Below are 14,389 nucleotides of genomic sequence, written 5' to 3' on the forward strand. Positions count from 1 at the left end.
TCCTTCCCTTTATCTTGTCTGCCATGCCAACATGGGGCAGGCCAACCGGGCCTGCAACCTGCTGGTGTGACTGCTTCACAGTGTCCAGGTTGCTCACGCGCCACGATTCCCCAGGCATAGGGTGCACCAGCAGGGTTGTGGTGTGCATGGCACTTGGATAGGTCACTTGCCACCCCTTCCCACTGCTGTAACACACAGGGGTTCCTTTGGTGCCTTGCCCCAAGGCTGCTGTGGAGGGTGGCTGACGTGCCACCCCTTCACTCCACCCTGTTGCCATGCCCAGCTTCTGTGTCTGCTGACATGTGTCCCTGTCCACTGGGGCCTCTTATGCTAGACTGTCATTTGTGCATAAACAGGTGCTGGGCGGGGGGGTTACTCACCTCTTGGCTACTTGCACCTGCCTCCGCACCTCTGGCTCCCTCTATTCCCTCCATATCCAGCACCGTGCTGCACTTTTCCTCCCAGGCAGTGAAGACCAGTGGTTCCACAGTGCCTCCTCCAGTTGCCATGGACTCCTGACGGTGTTGAGACAGCAGTCCACGCACCTTGACCCTGAGTCGTTCCATCATTTTCGACAGTCCTCCCCATTACAGGAGTACGCTGCCCATAGCCGTCACTTTCTGGCTGATGGAATGCCAGATGGCTGTCCTGCACTGTGCAGAGTTTTTACATTGCCTGATGCCATATAGTTCTTCACTGTTAGCAACAACCTTATCGGTGAGGCCACCAGCTCCCCCTCACTAAACTTAGCTTTCCACAAATAATTTTCGGCCACCTTGCCTCTGATCCTCTCCTGGGACATTCTGACTTGTTTCCAGGTCCAGATAGCTGCAGGAAGTCAAGATATTTTGTGGATTGTGTTTTTCAAAATATCAGCAGTAGCAATATCAGCGCTGATGTTTTGGCAGTAACCATTAATTTGGTGCAATTTCTGCCTGCCGCTAATAGTGTTACCGCCTGAGTAAGGCACACATTCATGCCAAGTTGTGATGCAGCACTAATACCGCTGCACGACCCGGCGGTAACGCTATTAGTGCCTGGCAGAAATTGCACCAGAATACTGCTGGACTCCTGATGAGGCAGAGAAGCTGTGACAGCGCCGTATATACAATGGTGTCTACACATTTCATTGGCAGAGCCCCTGCAGTGCTGCTCTACAGGGATGTGATGAGACATTCCTTCTGAGCAACTTGGAGCTAGACCAGGCACACAGTCTTGGATTCAAACTGATGCGCATAAACTATATGGAGCTAGAGCCCTCCCAAATCCCTTCTCTGATAGTGTCATATTAGTGGTTCTCAGTACTTTATTTCCTACTGGTATGGGAGGGGTACAAACTGCAGGTGCGCAAGGCCTTCAATAAGCAGATTTCAGCAGTTTCCATTCATTCTAATGGGAACATGATTACAAAGAAAATTATGTAATTTTGGCTCAAGGCAAGAATCCATTATGCAACTTCCGTTATATGCACAAGAATATTCTGTTTCTATTTCATAAGATCAATACATATACCATCCCTTACTATGCATTATTGTTTACGTAGCACATAATTAATATCTATCTAATATAGTATATGGCCTAGCCGGCGCTCAAACACCTAAAATGACACTATTTGTCTTCTAGGTGCTGATTTCTATGTGATCCTCTAAAGAGAAACCTTACCCCCTCTGCATCTGAGCAAAGCAAGTAACCATCTCATTATTACTACGGCTGTGATATTTACTACCAATTTCACTACACATAGAACAGCAAAACAAATTCTAGCAACCTTAACAACAACAGATACTTATGGTGAGCTGAAAGGTTGCAGAAAAGCGTCCCACCAGTGCACTGCTGCATCATTGACGGACTCTCATACAGTTAGGGGCTCTGGGCCAGTGCATCTCTCTCCTTAACAATTATTACTCCTGTGACTTTGTGGGCTGCATTAACACTCAACCGCACGTGTATTTTTCGCAAGATGTTCCCAGTGAATGCATCCAAAGGGTAGCCGAGCTCTGCCCCAGTCGCAGATTCCAAATATTTGATGCTGACCTATTTTAAAAATATTTCCGGGCTTCAAATGAATTGATGTACCCATCTTATTACCCAAACTGGTCTTAGTGTAACCCTGTACATAAATGTTGTTGTTGACCTGTACAACATTAGTGAGAACTGTGTTTGACAAGAACACATAATTATTCGGCCACTCTTGGAATGGCAACCTAAATTTAAACAAATGAACGTGTTTTCACCCTCTAGCAACACACATTCATTACTGGGGTCTGTGATGAATCCTGTGGAGTCATCACTGATCCCCGCAATCATCTCCTCCCATGTGGCCAGGTGCGAACAGCAGCTACCTGATCCTGACCCGATGGGTGGTACTATGTGGGAGGAGACTACTTTTGGGGAAATGGGGTGACCCCATCAGGAGAGATGCAGTATTCTTCCCCTTCTAGAGAGGAGGACCTCATCATTTCCAAATTCTTGATGGCTTGTTGCCATTTTACAAATCATCCCATTGTAGAACCCAGAAACCCCTTCCTGTAAATCATTCTAGGCAAAATGGCATTCATACCTCATATGCACACAACACACACCTAACATCTCCTATCGAATGTTTTTTCTGAATAAAAGCCCTAAACAATATCACTCTAGAAATTCTATGGACTCCACCTCCCATAAAGCCTCAAATACTGGAACGAGGAAGAGGAAGAAGTAGTTAATGCAGATTGAAAGAAACACAAAGTTGAACATGCACACTATTTGTTTTTGTGAAGCACAAGTGAGCGGGACATTTAAAAATGGTGTCTGCACCCAAGAGAGTATCAGAACCGGAGAAGAACGCAGAACCGGGGAAGGAAGCAGTACAGGAAAGGACCATGCTGGAGAAGGCAGGCTCTTGCAGACACCAGCTCGCCACTACTCATGTTACTTACCAGCGTGGCGTGAGGCCAGAGGATAGACAGCAGGCACCGTGGAAGGACTGTCAGAGTACCGGTAGCAATGGAAGTCTTACAAGCGGGTGAGCACGGAGCAGCAGGGAGTGCTGGGGAAAAGTCTGCAGTATGAATCAGCCTGGCCCAGAGAGGAAGCTCCATTACAGCAACGTGCTACAGGTCGCGAATGCTGCAAAACACTGGTGAGTCTGCCCAGAGCCATTGGGGATTGCCCGGGGCATACTGACAGCCATGTGAGCAAATAAGAACATTTGAATACCGACCAAGTAAAGTACGAAGACAGAACGTGAACAAGTCTCCATGTATGAGATGTCAATATAGGGAAAGTTGGAACAAGTGTTACCCCTAACAAATAAATACAAATGTACATATTAAAAAGCAGAACTTGAACAAGTCCCCATACATAAGATGTCAACGTGGGGAAAATTGGAACAAGTAGAACCTCAAGCCAATGAAGTAGGAGCATAGTAAAGTAATACAACTGTGCTATACCTAAGAACAGAGAAACCGAGAAAAAGTCCTGGTGAAAGGAATACATCAGGGAGTGAACATTTGGGGGGAAGATACCTGGCAGAGAAGTATACCAGGGGATCTGCAAGACCCTGGCAGGGGAGTATACCAAGGGTGTCCAGTCAACTCGTCGAAAAAAAACTGGTTGACTGCAATTTGGTCGACGCAATTTGGTCGAAAACCATGTCGTCGAAAAAACATTTTTATTTATATATTTATTTTTTGGGTTTTCGTTTTGTTAAAAAATGGGTTTTTAGAGAAAAAAAGGGGGTTGGGGGGGGACCCCCCAAAAAAAAAAAAAAAGGGTTAAAATAGAAAAAAAAAAAAATTTGACGAAATGGTTTTCGACCAATTTGATTCGACCATTTGTCTGGTCGACCAATTTTTTTCGACGAATTGACTGGCAACCATACCAAGCAATCCACTCAAAGTATATGGAACATGACTCAATATAAAACATTGTGGGAAGATACTTGACAGGAGGGTATACCAGGAGATCTGAGGAACCTACTGAATGATTCCTGGCAGGGGAGTATACCAGGAAGTCTATTAAAGAAACTGTTGTTTGAAAGAGAATGTTTCACCATCCTTAAGAAACTGTTGTTTGAAAGAGATACTTTTTACCATCCCGCCTAAATACCCAAGATAAGGGAACCACCCTATGGATCTTAGGGTTTCCCCTTAAGAAAAGACTGTTTCTGTTGAATTCATCTACCTGCTTTTGGACACTCTTTTGCCATTTACAGGTTAGAAACATTTCCTAGCACCCTTAGTTGTTTATTTCTAGTGTGAAGGTCAGATTAGTATGTTCTGAACACAAGGACAGTTTATATGTTTTGACGACAAGACACAGACTGATCTTTAGTTGTAGTTTCCTATGAAGGGGCCCCTGAGGGACCGTCGGATGTGGAAACAAGGCACAGTCACCACACTCGAATAGATATGCCAGACACGAGGTTCCGTTCCCAAAATCTAGGGTTTATTGCAATACAAAGAAGTCCCAGTTGGCCAAATGGTCCCACGCCCCGCGACATGTGTCTAACAGACCTCGGGGGATGCAAGAGAGAATGAAACGTACATCAGTTACATATATACAAACCGAGCACCTTACAATCAGCAATGACACAGTATGACACATTTGATGCCGCCCCCAATTCATTTCCCTTTGAATTAGATGCGATGATTGACCAATGTGACAAATATGACACCTTAGACCACCATATTTAGTAACGGTTTGCAATCTTCAATTTTACAGACACCATTCTTTATTTGCGAGAACACAGCGATTCTGTTTTTCATGGGCAAGCTGCGCGTAGGAGACTGGCACATACCAGACCTCACTATCTCTTAGTTTCGATTCTCGCTCTAGAGGTCGGCCCGCTCTCCGGGGCCTCACTGGGCTCAGAAAGGGGGGCCGTAAAGAAAAGCATAATTCAACTCTTTAAATGCTAGTTTCGTACATTGCTATTCTTTCAGGAGACTCGCTGGCATTCGTGTACTGATTAAATGCCTTGCTCCCTGTCTTCAAGGATATTTGAGGGAGGGAATTGGGCATTTCTGTCTGGCTCTCCAGTGTAATGTTTCAACATGTTTCTTAGCCTTGGACCATACCATTGAAGCGAAATAATATCTACAGCAAAGCAGTTTTACATGAGGCAAAGTGGCAACGTTAGAGAGAGCAGAGAGAGAAAACAAAATGGCGATTCTGGTCATCTTAAAATGGCCTCACTCTAGTTGAACTAAAAGCTACGTAATAACTAATGAATATATATTCTTAACACTGTAAATGAGGCGGTTGGTCTTCGGCCAACCAATTATCATTCATTTCTGGACCCTCAAGGGGTGTTTGGTTTTTCTGGAGTGAAAAACCCTCCTCTTGGCCATATGCCAAACGTCTCATCCATACATTGCATCCTCCTCCGACCAAGTATTTGGATTAGATTCGGAATCTGATTCAAATTCTGACTCATGTACACTTGTTGTCTCCTCGTTATTATTATCAATATCAATTGCCATGAATTCTTTAATGGTTTCAGATTCGTTACTATGGCAAGTGCTTGATTTAGTAATGTTTTTTCGTTTCATCATTTGTACACACTCTTCGCTAATTTCAGTACATACTATGGGGAGACAATGTATGCAACAACAACATGTCACGAATATTCCTAGGATTGCTACTAGGATTGCAAATAGCTTCGATCCCCAGGACCGCAACACTTCCCAGAACCAGGAGCTTATGTTCAATTCCCAGACACCTTCAGGGCGGTGGAGATCAGAGCTTAACACATGCAATTTTCTTATCGCCTCAAAAATCGTGGGGGAGGAGTCATTTACAAATACGCAACACGCTGATCCCACGATTTTGCAAACACCGCCGCGATCAACTGAGATTATATCAAGGGCCATTCAATTTTGCAGTGACATTAATCTAATTCCTTTTTCCTCGAGAGTCATATTATATAATATGTCAGTTGTTCCATTTATTGTTTCTTCTAATATCCTAGACAGTCGTCTTATGTTATAAGAGTTTATCGCCTGGCCCCAAAATGGTAGAAATGATTTAGCTATGTCTTCTGCAATCAACCCGTCCCCACTATTCCGGCGAGTAGTGACCTGGTCAGCTTGGCGATATCTGCCCGTTTTTTAAAGAAACACCCCAGGAAACAGGAAACCTAAATAACACGTGCCTCACCAGTTCATAGGTAACCAAGGATATGCTTTTTCTCCACATATGAATTACACAGGATCTCCCACATATATTGGTTCCACTTCTTTATCAAGGAATGCTATGTTTCTGCATCTGGTAAATGTTCATACCTGGAAAGAACCCTTTTTCTTTAAACAGAATGGGACAGAATGAGGGTTATAATTCACTGTATATGAAGGGGGTTCCGCATCCTTATTCCCCTCTGGGTTCATGTGGAACGTGATCACAGATGTTTTATAAGGTACAGACAATCTATCCTGTGGCATTATTGCTGGTGTAATTAATCGTCTTTTATGGAACATGGAGCAACCCACTGGTTTCATAATCACTTCTTTGAATTCATTCATATTTGTTTTATCTAGTTGACCAGTTTCACTTTCGTTCCATTTCCCATAATATAGGGCACTCAGAGAGGCATAACATGCGGAAGTCAATGCCAGGGGCTGTACATACCATCCTATTCCTTTGCCACCATGTTGAGGCAAATGGGCACAAACCCAGCAATTGTTTTTTCTTAGGATTGAGTGTGACATATTCATTATTAATAGCAATGGTTGTTCCCATATCCTTCCCTATGTCTTTCTTCCATTGGGGACAAGGTATAGGAAATCACATGGACTGGGCTTTCTGTTGTGGAAATGTTCATAATGGGCAAGAGTACTTCAAGAGGGTGCATTTCCTCTAGGTACCATAATACTGATATGGTCAGCATTGGGGCTAATATACTCATTATGCACATTACTATGGTTAGACCCAGCATTCAATTCTTTTTACGATGTCCTTTTTCCGCCTTTCTATGTACTACGTTTAATTCTCTATCAGCATTGGTGCAGGAGGGGGCATTTGCTGGTTCTGATATTTCTTCTCTTCCTTCTTCTTCTGCTGTGCTCGTCGTGAATATCTCTTGTTCATGTGCTTCCCAGGATGTTGACAGAATTCAATCAATGTCTACAATCTTTTTATGCCAGTTTGCTATCTGCCTGGATTGCTTTTTCATTTGGCAAGGCCTTGGTGCATTTTCACATTGCCCTATAGTTTCAGAGCAGCTGCCTTTGTACCACGTGCGCACCGCTTGTTCACTCGGGTTCCTGACACATGGATTTAGCACCAAGGAGTTGCGTTTCGTGAGCTGTCTAACTTGCACAACTCTTACGCCACCCTCCTCTAGGCCTCCGGTTCCCACTTCATCCGAAAATAGGAAACAGAGGCAAGAAATTCACCAAGAGATGAAAATGTGATCACTCCTTCTTTTTGCTCCGCAGGTTGTACCGATTTGCTCCTGGTAGCGTGTGATCAACAAATAGTGCGGGTGCACTTCCGGTCTCGAGCTTGGAGTCAGCCTGGGGCACAATGGCAGATGATGATGGGTGCCCAGGCGACAATGCAGGCTGTGGCGCAACAGAAGATGGTGGGCGCCACAGAGGTATGCGCTTGATGTCGGCCAGCAGAGATGCAGAATCTGCTGGACAATGTTGAGGCACTCTTTGCTCTTCCGTTTTTATAGCAATCTCATCAGGCTCTGTTTCACGATCAGGCAACTTCTGTGGCAAAGGACTGGCAACAACCTTTTTCGTTTCTGGAACCGCTGCTGTCTCCTTCTGGTCTTTGTACCGATCAGTTGACGTGTCGAATGGCGATGGGATTTTCTTGGCGTGCGTGGCATGAATCCACGCCTTGCGTCCATTCACGCGTAGTGCTATCTGCTTGGTTAAAAGTACCTGATGGGCCTACGCCACCTGGGTGCCAGCGATGTTTTTCGCTCGTAGTTCTTGATCAGCACCCAGGTTCCTGGCTCTAATGCTTGTCCTGGGCCAGTATACCGCAACAGTAATGCCTCCTGCACCTGCTGATGAATCAAACGCAGTTTTTTTACTAACAGATTACAGTAAATGCTGAGTACAGGGTATTCTACCTCTCTCATTCTCCTAGGCTGGGGTGCGCACCACACATTCACCGGTCTCCCCATTATGATTTCATAGGGGTAGAGCCCAGTTCTGGCCTGCACTGACGTTCGCATACACAGTAACGCTATTGGTAATGCATCTACCCAACTTAGTTTGCTGCCTGCACAGATCTTACTGATTTTGGACTTCAAGATTCTGTTATGCTGTTCAATAAGACCGGCCGAACTCGGATGTCTCGAACAATGGAATCTGTTATCGATCTGTAATCCTGCACAAATCTGCAGTATCTCTGCACCTACAAAGTGCGGACCATTGTCCGACCATATGACACGGGGCAGACCAAAGCGAGAGAAATACTCTTTTAGCATTACTTTAGCAGTGCTCATGGCTGTGCAGTCTTTCAATGGATATGCTTCCACCCATTTGCTGAATGCACATATGATCACCAGAACATACTTCAGATTTTGGCATCTCTCCATTTCTATGAAGTCAAAGTGAATCACTTCGAATGGCATAGAGGGAGGTCCAAAACTTCCTGTTGGAGTCACCGTTCCCTTTCCCACATTGTGCTGTAGGCATGTAATGCAGTTTTGTACCAGCCTTTCGGCATTCTTTTTTATGAGTGGATTTTCCCAGACTGTGGCTAAATGTTGGACTATTTTCTACGCACAGATGTGTGTGGGACTGTGAGCCATTGTAACCATTGGTTTATAAGCATTTGGCAGCATCCAATTCCCGCTTTTCTTGTCCACCCAACAACCCTCCAAATCCAATTCTGCAGAGCCCTTGGCCCATCCCTGTATTTCGTCGGCTGCATTTCTTTAACAATCACAATTCCATTTTCTATCATGCAGGCACTTCCTCCGATTGTACTGTCAACATTTTTGTATTCAAATCAGTGGCAGTCTGTTTCGCAATCTTGTCTGCAAATGCGTTTCCTTCTCCCACTTTACATGTCACCCTTTTATGCACCTCGCATTTCACTATTGCCAGGTGCTTTGGATACGTAAGTGCAGACAGTAATCGCACAATCAGAGGGCCATGTTGAATTCTAGCCCCATGGTATGTTAAGAAAACTCTCTCGGCCCATAATCGGCCAAAGTTATGGACTACGCCAAAGGCGTACTGGCTATCAGTATAGATATTTACGCTCAAGTTCTCTGAAATTTCACAAGCTCTTGTTAAGGCAATTATCTCTGCTGCCTGGGCAGAGTTATAAGGAATTCCTTTACTCTCCACGACACTTTTTAATGTCGTAACAGCGTATGCGGCAGTTGATGTGCCGTCAGGTAGTTTAAAACAGGAGCCGTCACAAAACAGTTCCCCTTCTGGTTCTTTTAGTGGTGTGTCGCTCAGATCAATTCTCCCTTTTGTTTCTTCCTCAGTAACCATTAGGCAATCACGGGGAGGCAATTCAGTCCCACCACTGTTTTCCCCGGGCATTGGCATTAATTCTGCTGGATTCAAAGCACTACACCTCATAATTTGGATGTGGGGCGCGAACAATACAATTTCATATCTAGTCAATCTAGCAGAGGTGAGGTGTTGAGTCTGCGTTCTATTGAGTAGAACATCTATGGCATGTGGCACCATCAAAATTAAGGTGTGCCCCAAAACCATCCCTTCTGTTTGTTTCACTGACGCAGCAGTCGCTGCAACAGCTCGCAAACATTGTGGTAGTGCGCACGCTATAGGGTCCAGCGCAGAAGAAAAATAGCTGCACGGCCTATTTCTTCCACCTTGTTCCTGTGTTAAGACACTGTCCAGCGCAGAAGAAAAATAGCTGCACGGCCTATTTCTTCCACCTTGTTCCAGTGTTAAGACAGACAACGCGCATCCTTCGTTCTCATGCACAAATAGCCTAAAAACCTTTTCATAATTCGGTGTGCCCAAAACTGGAGCAGAACTCAAAATGGTTTTTAGCGAATCAAATGCTTTCTGACATTCTTCATTCCATTGCAAAGGCATCACAGCATCCTTTTTTGTCAATTCCACCATTGGTTTTACAATTAAAGCGAAGTTTATAATCCATTGACGGCAATAAGAAGCCATCCGTATTATCGTTCTCACACCTTTCTGTGTTGTTGGAATAGGCATACCAGAAATATACTCTTTCAGGCCGATTCATGGAATTAATGTGCACCGAAAATTCCGGCGCAGAGGTGCCAAAACGTGCGAATCGCAATGCAAGTGTGAAAATCGCAGGGAAACCAGCGCACGTCGATTCATGGAAGTCCGTGCGCGAGAAAAATAGTGGATGTGCGCTGAAAAAGTGCGCAGCGCACGCCGGCGCACAGGTCATACAACGGCGTGCGCCACGGCCACAGCGAAATCGCACATAGCGCGGCGCACATAACAAAAGTAGGCGGAACACGGGGCGTAACGCTCGGAATGGGGAACAACGCGTGAAAATATGGGCATCACAGGGGAAGTACATGAGGCAAGTGCGCGGAACAGCCACACGCTCGCCTACAACTCGTATTCATGGAAACGAATAGGGCAAACCAGCGCACGGGCAAAGACGCGCACAGGGCCAAACAAGTCCACCACAAGAAAGCAGGCGGTAGCGTCCCTGTGCCTGAAATAAATGTGCGCCAAAATGTCCGCTAACAAAAAGCACCTATATACAGCTATGATGAATGATCCATACTGTGGCCCTCTAGGACAAATGAGGTGCAAAGGGGTACCGACAAACACGGACACCTGCTGTGTGAAAAATAGCGTGTGCGTGTATTTCGGGGTGCTCGGGAAGTTCCTCACGCGATTGGCCTGGGTACGTGTATTTCTGGGTGGGTGGGAAGTTCTACATGCGATTGTCCTTGGTACGTGTATTTCGGGGTGCACGTGAAGTTTCACACGCGATTTCAGCAGGGTACGTGTATTCCATGGTGCGCGGGAAGTTTAACATGCGAATTTGCAGGGTACTTGTATTTCGGGGTGCACGTGAAGTTCCACACGCGATTTGAGCAGGGTACGTGTACTCCGGGTGCGCGGAAAATTCCACACGCGATTCCAGCAGCCTACGTGTATTTTGGGGGTGCCGGGGAGTACTACACGTGAATTGGCCGTGTGGGTCCTCCCAGGTGTGCCCTCTACACCCTCCACGGCCCCTGCAGGCGGCCCACACCACAGGGGACTACCCTGCATCCCTGCACATGTCCCACAGGCAGCCCATCCACCATGGCCATGCCCCCCAGCCAACCCACATGTCACCTTGCACTACTGCCCACCAACGCATGTCTCCCAGCACCCCCACCCCACAGCATCCAGGGGCACCCTCCACCAGGCCCCCACTCATGTCTCCCACCCCCCCCCACCCCTCAGCAGTCAGGAGCACCCTCCACCAGGCCCCCACACATGTCCAACTCATGTCCCCCTGCATCCCCACCCTCCAGCAGTCAGGGGCACCCTCCACCAGGCCCCCACTCATGTCTCCCAGCACCCCCACCCCCCCAGCAGTGCAGGGCACCCTCCACCAGGCAACCACTCATGTCTCCCAGCACCCCCACCCCCCAGCAGTCAGGGGCACCCTCCACCAGGCAACCACTCATGTCTCCCAGCACCCCCACCCCCCAGCAGTCAGGGGCACCCTCCACCAGGCCCCCACTCATGTCTCCCAGCACCCCCACCCCCCAGCAGTCAGGGGCACCCTCCACCAGGCCCCCACTCATGTCTCCCACCGCCCCCACCCCCCAGCAATCAGGGGCACCCTCCACCAGGCCCCCACTCATGTCTCCCAGCACCCCCACCCCCCAGCATCCAGGGGCACCCTCCACCAGGCCCCCACTCATGTCCAACTCATGTCCCCCTGCACCCCCACCCCCAGCACTGTGGGGCACCCTCCACCAGGCCCCCACTCATGTCCAACTCATGTCCCCCAGCACTGTGGGGCACCCTCCACCAGGCCCCCACTCATGTCCAATTCATGTCCTCCTGCACCCCCACCCCCAGCATCCAGGGGCACCCTCCACCAGGCCCCCACTCATGTCTCCCAGCACCCCCAGCACCCAGGGGCACCCTCCACCAGGCCCCCACTCATGTCCAACTCATGTCCCCCTGCAACCCCACACCCCAGCAGTCAGGGGCACCCTCCACCAGGCCCCCACACATGTCTCCCAACCCCTCACCCCCCAGCAGTCAGGGGCACCCTCCACCAGGCAACCACGCATGTCTCCCTGCACCCCCACCCCCCTGCATCCAGGGGCACCCTCCACCAGGCCCCCACTCATGTCTCCCAGCACCCCACCCCCCAGCATCCAGCGGCACCCTCCACCAGGCCCCAACTCATGTCTCCCTGCACCCCCACCCCCCAGCATCCAGGGGCACCCTCCACCAGGCCCCCACTCATGTCTCCCTGCACCCCCACCACCCAGCATCCAGGGGCACCCTCCACCAGGCCCCCACTCATGTCCAACTCATGTCTCCCAGCACCCCCACCCCCCAGCAGTGCAGGGCACCCTCCACCATGCCCCCACACATGTCTCCCAGCACCCCCACCCTCCAGCACTGTGGGGCACCCTCCACCAGGCCCCCACTCATGTCCAACTCATGTCCCCCTGCACCCCCACCCCCCAGCACTGTGGGGCACCCTCCACCAGGCACCCACTAATGTCTCCCTGCACCCCCACCCCCCAGCATCCAGGGGCACCCTCCACCAGGCCCCCACTCATGTCTCCCACCCCCCCATCCCGCAGCAGTCAGGGGCACCCTCCACCAGGCCCCCACTCATGTCTCCCAGCACCCCCACCCCCCAGCAGTGCAGGGCACCCTCCACAATGCCCCCACACATGTCTCCAAGCACCCCCACCCCCAGCACTGTGGGGCACCCTCCACCAGGCCCCCACTCATGTCCAACTCATGTCTCCCTGCACCCCCACCCCCAGCATCCAGGGGCACCTCCACCAGGCCCCCACTCATGTCTCCCACCACCCCACCCCCCAGCAGTCAGGGGCACCCTCCACCAGGCCCCCACTCATGTCCCCCTGCACCCCACCCCCCAGCAGTCAGGGGCACCCTCCACCAGGCCCCCACTCATGTCTCCCACCTCCCATCCCGCAGCAGTTAGGGGCACCCTCCACCAGGCCCCCACTCATGTCTCCCACCTCCCATCCCGCAGCAGTTAGGGGCACCCTCCACCAGGCCCCCACTCATGTCTCCCAGCACCCCCACCCCCCAGCAGTCAGGGGCACCCTCCACCATGCCCCCACACATGTCTCCCAGCACCCCCACCCCCCAGCACTGTGGGGCACCCTCCACCAGGCCCCCACTCATGTCTCCCACCCCCCCCCCACCCCCCAGCAGTCAGGGGCACCCTCCACCCGGCCCCCACTCATGTCCAACTCATGTCCCCCTGCACCCCCACACCCCAGCAGTCAGGGGCACCCTCCACCTGGCCCCCACTCATGTCTCCCAGCACCCCCACCCCCCAGCAGTGCAGGGCACCCTCCACCATGCCCCCACACATGTCTCCCACCTCCCCCACCCCCCTGCAGTCAGGGGCACCCTCCACCAGGCAACCACTCATGTCTCCCTGCACCCCTACCCCCCAGCATCCAGGGGCACCCTCCACCAGGCCCCCACTCATGTCTCCCAGCACCCCCACCCCTCAGCAGTCAGGGGCACCCTCCACCAGGCCCCCACTCATGTCTCCCACCCCCCCACACCCCAGCAGTCAGGGGCACCCTCCACCAGGCCCCCACTCTTCACTCCCTGCACCCCCACCCCCCAACATCCAGGGGCACCCTCCACCAGGCCCCCACTCATGTCTCCCAGCACCCCCACCCCCCAGCAGTCAGGGGCACCCTCCACCAGGCCCCCACTCATGTCTCCCACCCCCCCACCCCCCAGCAGTCAGGGGCACCCTCCACCAGGCCCCCACTCATGTCTCCCTGCACCCCCACCCCCCAGCATCCAGGGGCACCCTCCACCAGGCCCCCACTCATGACCAACTCATGTCCCCTGCACCCCCACCCCCCAGCACTGTGGGGCACCCTCCACCAGGCCCCCACTCATGTCTAACTCATGTCCCCCTGCACCCCCACCCCCCAGCACTGTGGGGCACCCTCTACCAGGCCCCCACTCATGTCCAACTCATGTCTCCCTGCACCCCCACCCCCCAGCATCCAGGGGCACCCTCCACCAGGCCCCCACTCATGTCTCCCAGCACCCCCACCCCCCAGCACCCAGGGGCACCCTCCACCAGGCCCCCACTCATGTCCAACTCATGTCTCCCTGCACCCCCACCCCCCAGCACTGTGGGGCACCCTCCACCAGGCACCCACTCATGTCTCCCTGCACCCCCACCCCCCAGCATCCAGGGGCACCCT

This window comes from Ambystoma mexicanum, chromosome 1p (genome assembly GCF_040938575.1).
Source record: "Ambystoma mexicanum isolate Mex_15411 chromosome 1p, UKY_AmexF1_1, whole genome shotgun sequence".
In the NCBI taxonomy this organism is placed as follows: Eukaryota; Metazoa; Chordata; class Amphibia; order Caudata; family Ambystomatidae; genus Ambystoma; species Ambystoma mexicanum.